Source organism: Phalaenopsis equestris, unplaced genomic scaffold (assembly GCF_001263595.1).
Source record: "Phalaenopsis equestris unplaced genomic scaffold, ASM126359v1 Scaffold000002, whole genome shotgun sequence".
In the NCBI taxonomy this organism is placed as follows: Eukaryota; Viridiplantae; Streptophyta; class Magnoliopsida; order Asparagales; family Orchidaceae; genus Phalaenopsis; species Phalaenopsis equestris.
Window position 1 is genome coordinate 16,048,592 of NW_018164444.1, and position 7,638 is coordinate 16,056,229.

A 7,638-nucleotide genomic window follows, 5' to 3' on the forward strand; every position below is an offset into this window, starting at 1 on the left:
ATATAAACCTTATTTAATTCCTTATATTAAATAGGGGAATTTGTCGGCCAATACATTGGTTTCGCAGACCAAACGGATGTCATAACTTTCTTTAGTTTATTTGATCGAGCCTCACCCTCAATTCTTGTGTTCATCCTTCGGGATAGATACAAGATTTGAGGTAAAGCGCTCTTTCATTTAAATTATGAAAATTATGGGGTCAGTTTGACTTCATCTTTTTCAAAACTAAAAAAATTTTTAAAATTTTTTTTTTAAAAAAAAAACGTCCTTCCGTTTTAAAATTTTTTTTTAAAAAAAAAAACGTCCTTCCAAAAAAAAACCCAAAAAAAAAATTAGCATCAATTTAATCAACTTCTTACGGGCGACCCCCAAACATTAACTTTTCCCCTTTTAAGCTCCGACAGGGTTGAAAATCAAATATTTAGGAGTGTTTGATTTAGTGTCCAACTCTATTATGTAGGTATCAGTGTGTCTATATGTTAATAAATTAGTGTTTTTTTTATCTATGTCTTCTTATTTTATTATGTAGGATTGATGTTTGTTAGTTTGTATCAAATTGATGTTTATGTTAAGTTAGTGAATTTGATATGTGGTGCTAATGTGCTTGAATTTGTTGGATTGATTCATATTTAGGAATTGGGTACTTGTGCAAATGAAAGTTGGAAGAAGTTCAAAAGATAATAAACTAATCAAAATGCTATTGAATTGAACAAGTTAGGGTCTGGAAACCTTTAGTGTGAGGTGCTCATATGTAAGAATTTTAAAAAAATTGAAAATTAAAAGCATCGAGCACTGTCGCCTAGGTGCTAAAACCTAGCACCTACGCGTCGATTACTCGAGAGCAGAACACCTAAGCACCAAATATGGTGCCTAGGTGCTGAACTAGCTAAACCACTGGTTTAACCCTTTAAATCATGAATAGACCCAGTTTAATACTATTTTTTCCTTTAAACCCCTTTCTACAAATACACACCAACACTTCCCTAGGGCATCTCCTGCCTTGCAATTCTCGCCAATTTACGGCCTAAAAACTTTATATTTCTTCTTCTTCAGGTAAGATTTACACCTTCCCCATGTGATTATCATCTTTAGCCATGGATTTCATACACATTTGGAAATTTCAAAATTTTTGGAAAACCTTAGAATGAGGAAATGAAAATCCATGAAAAAGATTTATTTTGCAATATGTTTTCTTGTAGGAGCCTCTGGAACTTATATTTGGAATTTATATGGATTTTTAGATTTTATATGGCTTCTAAGAATAAGAGAGGAAAGGGGAAGGAAGTATTTGTTCACAAGAGATTTATTAGTCTTAAAGCCCATGATCAATATAACGATCTACATGTGTCAAAAAAGTTGAATGCATAAAGAAGCTTCTCTAGGCTTGGAGGTTCTATGTAGAATTTGATTGTAGCATGGAATTGTGAGAGCTTCTGCTCCTTTATTATCATAGCAGTCATCTTATTCGTTCAGGAATTATATGCAAATCTCTTAGAGGAATCAGACAATTAGGTATTAGTTAGTGAGACAAGAGTAAATTTCAATCCTATTTGGATCAATGCTTTATACCTATTGCCTGACATGCCTGGTTGATATTACTCATCCTTTGAGCCTATTAAGGAGCAGCTCGATGAGATTATTGCATTTCTGACTGATGACCTTGGAGCTTAGGAAAAAAAGATCGACCAAAAGGTAAGTTTTTCTTCTTCCATGCTTAATGCTCCATCTAAGGTCTGACACTATTTCATTTAAGCTCGACTTCTTCCTACAAAATATTTAAGTGAAGTGATTAGGGACAGAGCCACTTTAAACATTTGCATTCAAAAGATGGAACCTATAAATTTTGGTGCTCTCATTTACAAAAATATTATCTGTTCTTCTACGATAGGTTCTACTATAGGTTTGGGTTACCCTTCTCTCTTCTTTAATGTATGTAAACAATATGGAGTTAGTTTTGTAGCTTGGGAGGAGTTATTATAGCTATTAAAGCCTATCTGTAAGGCTAATGTGGATTTATATGGCAAGCATGCTAAACTTGGTTCTAGAGCCTGATCTTCAGATATTCCTTCTACCTCTACTTTTAGACCTTCTACCTCTAATGCTGATGCTCCACCCCCTACTATTTGGAAAGAACATTATGATTGCTATCAGGAGCATCAGGATGATATTTCTTTCGTGTAGATTCAACTACAAGAGAATGAAGATCACTGGGAACATTTGAAACAATATCTGAAAAGAAAAATGATTATGAGGCTAGTTTCAGTACTTCCCTGGTGAGCTTTCTAAGAGTAGATCAGCGTGTGGAGTTTCCTTCATATCCTTATAATACTATGTTTTGAACACTAAAATGCTACGGATGAAGAAAATGATGATGATGATGATGATGATGATGATGACGCAGAGGTGTAGTTATTCTGAGTGTGGATGTGTTTACTTTCCTTAGTTGTTACTGACTTTTAGTTATTTTATTGTGTTAAACATTGTGTTATTTATGCTTACTGCTAATATGGATTCTAGATTTTTAGTTGTTAGTACACTATTATTTACTTTTTTTCTCGAGATCATGTATTGTTGCCTATGTGTTAGAGTAGTTCATTTACTTGGAAATTTTCATGTTATACATGTTGATTTGAGATTTACTATTGCTAAGCACTTATTTTTACTTTTTGTACCTGTATGATTTTCATGTTTATAACCCTATGATAGATAACAATTGTGTTAAACTTTTCTTTCTTTATATTTTTTTTGTACTAAAATGTTTAATAAAATTATTTTAAAATTCAGGTGTGGGGAGGGAGAAAAACTTTTAAAAACTAAGATTTATTTGTCCTCAATAGACTATATTTAATATTTTAAAACAACCTATGGTATGTGATGTTAGCTTTAAATAACTATATTTTTTATTATATGAATGTTATAGTAGACTTAAATGAAAAATTTTGGTGATAAGGGGTAGTTCTAGAGTTAAGTTATTTGGTATAAGAGAATAATGATATAATTTTACTATTTATAGTATGAAAAAAATTGTATTTTTGAAATACTAGGAATCTTGGATTTACACTTCAAAATGAATTGAGACTCTATGAAAAATCATTTTTATACTAATACACATTATCAAGTAAAAAAATGTGAAAAGTTCTTAACTTTAGGAGGAGGATAGTGAAGTTCAAAATCATTAAAGACAATCTAGGTATAGTACTCCTTACATAAAGGAGTGAGGACTAAAAAGATCCTTGAAGAAAATAAAAAGAAAAGAAGAATTAAAGAAAAAGAAAAGTAAAAATTTTGTGGGGAGAACCTTGAGGAGATGCTTAATTAAAAATTGGCTTCACTTGAATTATCTCAAGGGAAGAAATTTAATTACAATTCTGCATTTATTATCAATTCTAAAGGTATTAGTCAAATTTTTGCTAATGAAGTTCTCATATAATTCTAAATCTTAATTCTTTTAGGATTTCTACGTGTGACAAATTATAATTATTTTTGAAATAAAGAGAAAATCAGAATTCCTAACTTGATTACTAGATACTCTTATACCCTAGTTCCAACTTAAGTTATTGAAAATTTTATTATAGTTTCATTATCACATTTATGGGGAAATACTATAGGAACCTTTAATGAAACCCACTGCCATAACTTAAAGCTTTTATTATATGAAAAAGAAGAGTTACTTGAGGACAAGTAACATTTAAGTTTGGGAAAATTGACATGCCTAAGAAAGTGCTACTTTTATATATGCATTTTATGCTCATTTCTAACAATATTGCACTTTAATGGAAGATATTTTGCTTGTTTTTTATTACAGGTACAAGATATTGAGTTTTGGAAAAAAACGAGCAAAAATGTAGAAAAATGGGGTCAAATGGAGCAAAGGAGCACAAAGTTAACTGGAGACTAGGCGTCGGGCCTCACACGTGGAACAGAAAGCTCGACACCATGACACCCGGATCTGGTTCCTAGGTGCTAGGCAGTTATATTGGGCTTCTAGAAGGTTGGTGCCTAGGCTACCACAATTGGGCGCCTAGGCACCAGAATTAGTTTTTGTCAATATGTAATGTACTTGGACGAATTTTAAAAGGGCATCTAAAAGGATGCTTGGGGATTTTGAGAGTTATCATAAAAGGAGTCAAGAGAAGCTGAAAATGGAGTCTTTTAATGTGTGTATGTGTGGGTGGGGTTGTGAAGAGTTGATGTGATGGTTTGATGTTGCATGAGGAGTGTGTGTGTGTCCAAGAGTGTCTCTTGAGTTGAGTCTATTAGTGTGAGCGTGCAAGAAAATTTGGAGAATACTTCAAATGAAATTCAATATTTGCTTATAGAGGAGTTTGAGGTAAGTAATTTGTATTTTGTTTTAGTTCTATTTTATTGTGTAAAGTAAAATTTTAATATAAATCATGTGTTTTTGTGTTAACCCCATGAAGTTTGATTAGTTTTCCTTACCTTTCTCCTTGAAATAAGAAATGATCATGGTAGAATTAGAATTGTTTAAAATTTCTCTTATTCCATATTTTTGATGGTTCATTACTTCGTACTTAATTTACATATTCAATCTAGTCAACTGGTATATTAAAACTTGTTGTGAATCCATAATGATCCGGGAAGGCTATGTATTCCTCAAATAGTGAGAATCAAATTAATGTAGTGGGTGCTAAGGGAGCCTATAGGTTAATGCAAATAGATAGGGAGATAAGTTTTGATGGGTCTAAATTGAGGATTTTAGGGTAACAGGCTAGAACCTTAACCAATTTGATCTAGAGTTTGGAAATTAAGGCTAGGTTAGTCCTAAATTAGGTTAGTCCTAAATAGAGGGCACAATCGGTAATCTATAAGTGACAGACTACCATCAGACTTAACCAAGGATTTAAGGATTTAACTCTAGGTTAGCCAATGGTCTTTATGCATTTGGTAGAGGGAAAAGAATAGGGATGCTCCTAATTATCAAAATACCACATTTAAACTTTAAACATTTGATTCCTTCACTGATTATCATCTCATTGTAAGGGGAAAAGCTTTCATATAATTTAATATCTTTTACATAAAATTAGTTTATAAACACTTAGCATTTTCTTTAAGTTTTGAAACTAAATTAATAGGAATAAATTACTTTTTTTTTCATACGAACTTGCGACCTTATTTCCTAGATAATTGTCTCAAGTTTAAGTAAAGTTTTACTAAGTCGTAAAAAGAGTTTTCACCATCCCTGTGGGATCGATACTAAGGTTTTAAAAGAAAATTCTATATTACTTGAGTAATAAGTGCACTTGCGTTTCAATACTAATGAAGCTTTCAAATCAATAATTAGAAAATTTAATACCTAAGTCACTAGGAGTAGCCACTATAACAACATAAAATTATATTATTAGCACAGAAAGGGGGTCAAGTTTTTGGCACATTTGCTAAGAACTAAAATTAATGAAGATATACACAAAGAAAGTACATCAAATTGTGGTATCACTTTTATAACCACTGACCGAGCTATGATAGATGTGCAAAAAGGTGAGTTAACTATGATGGTAACTTACCATGATTTTACTTTTATTGTGTTAAGAGCTATGAAGTTTTACTTAAAGGGAAATGAAGATGTGTGTTTTCGGATGTATCTTATTGACTATTTTTGTATTAGCCATTTTTTTAGAAAATTATGAAGTCAAATTAGTAGAGTCTGATTTGGATGAAGAGATATTTATAGACTCTATGGAAGAATCAGCTCTATTGGTTGAAGATAGTAAAAAATTGTCAGAGGAGGTTAAAAAGTTTTTATACAATCAAAAATTTTAAACCTTTAGTTGCCTTTATTAAGGAACCACCTAAAATTGAATTAAAGATGCTTCCTAAATAATTAAAGTATGCTTACATGGAGAAGTAATCTATATTACTGGTTATCATATCCTTATATTGGACTAATTCTCAAAAGAAAAAATTGATGAACATTCTGAGGACTTTTAAGAAAGCATTTGGATGGATCCTAACAAATATAAAGGTGATAAGTCCCTCAATATGTATGCATGGGATCCTAATGGAAGATAACCATAAACCCCAGGCAGATCCTCAAAGGAGATTAAACCTTATTATGAATAAATTCTTCAAGAAAGAAATATTGATGTAGCTTGATGCTGGTAATATCTATCCCATTTCAAATATTTTCAGGGTTAGTTGTATCCACTGTGTACCTAAGAAAAGAGGATTGACAGTTGTAGCAAATGAACATAATGAATTGATCTCTACTCGACATTTCACTGGGTGTCTTATAATTATAGAAAACTAAATTCTGCCATCACAAAAGATCACCTTCCCTTACCCTTTCAAGATCAGATATTGTATTGGCCAGCTGGCCATCTATATTTTTTCTTTCTAGACAAATATTCTAGCTATCATCATATCCCTATAGGACCTAAAGATCAAAATAAAATAGAATTCACAAGTCTCTATGGGACTTTCTTTTTGATGAATGCCCTTTGGGTTATGTAATGAACTTACGTTTCAACAGTGCATGATGTTAATTTTTTGTGATTTAATTGTGAAAGGAATGAAAATTTTTATAGATGATTTTTAAATGTTTAGTCCTTAATTTTATTCTTATTTGGATCATTTGGCTAATTTGTTGAGATGTTGTGAAGTGACTAATTTATTACATAATTAGGAAAAAGGGCCAATTCATGGTCTTTGATGGAATTGTGTTGGGACACAAAATTTCTGAAAAAGGAATGGAACTTGATCCAAAAAAAGATTCAGGTTATTGAAAAACTTCTTCCACCTACTCTATAAGGGGAGTTAGAAGTTTTATAGGATATGTTGGATTTTATAGATGATATAATAAAGATTTTATAAAATCATTAAAACCTCTATGTCATCTTTTTAAAAAGGATGTTCTATTTAATTTTTATCAAGAATGTTTAAATGTTTTTAATAATTTGAAATAAAATTTATTCATAGCTACTATAATTGTTTCACCTAATTGAGGGAGACCATTTTAGTTATTGTGCGATGCAAGTGACTGTGCTATTGTGGCAGTTTTAGGACAATGAGATGATAAGATGTTTAGAGATTTATATTATGCCAATAAATGAAGCTCAAATTAATTATATCATTACTGAATATGAGCTTCTACCTATAATATATGCATTTGATAAATTTAGGCCTTATTTGATTGAAACTAAATGTATTTTTCACACCGATCATTATGTAATTTGATATCTGATGTCAATAAAGGATGTCAAACCCAAATTGATTAGATGGTTCCTATTAATGTAAGAACTTGATATCAAAGATCAGAAAGGCACTGAAAAATCAAATAGTGGACCATTTTTTGAGAATAGATCAGGAGAATCATGTGTTTATGAAGAGGAGTTCAATAAGAATTTTCCTAACAAACAATTATTTTTACTACAGAGTGGCACATTCCATGGTATGCTGACATAATAAATTAAATAGTGAGTGATATTATGTCTTATTGTCTGATATACCATCAATGAAAGCAATTCATCCATGACGTTAGATATTACTTTTGGTGCAACCCTTAATTTTATTTAAAATGCAAGGATCAAGTGATTAGGAGATGTATACTTAGTGAAGAAAACCTTGAAATTATTAAGAATGTAATGTTTCTGAATTTGGGGGATATTTTGGAACATATAGAAC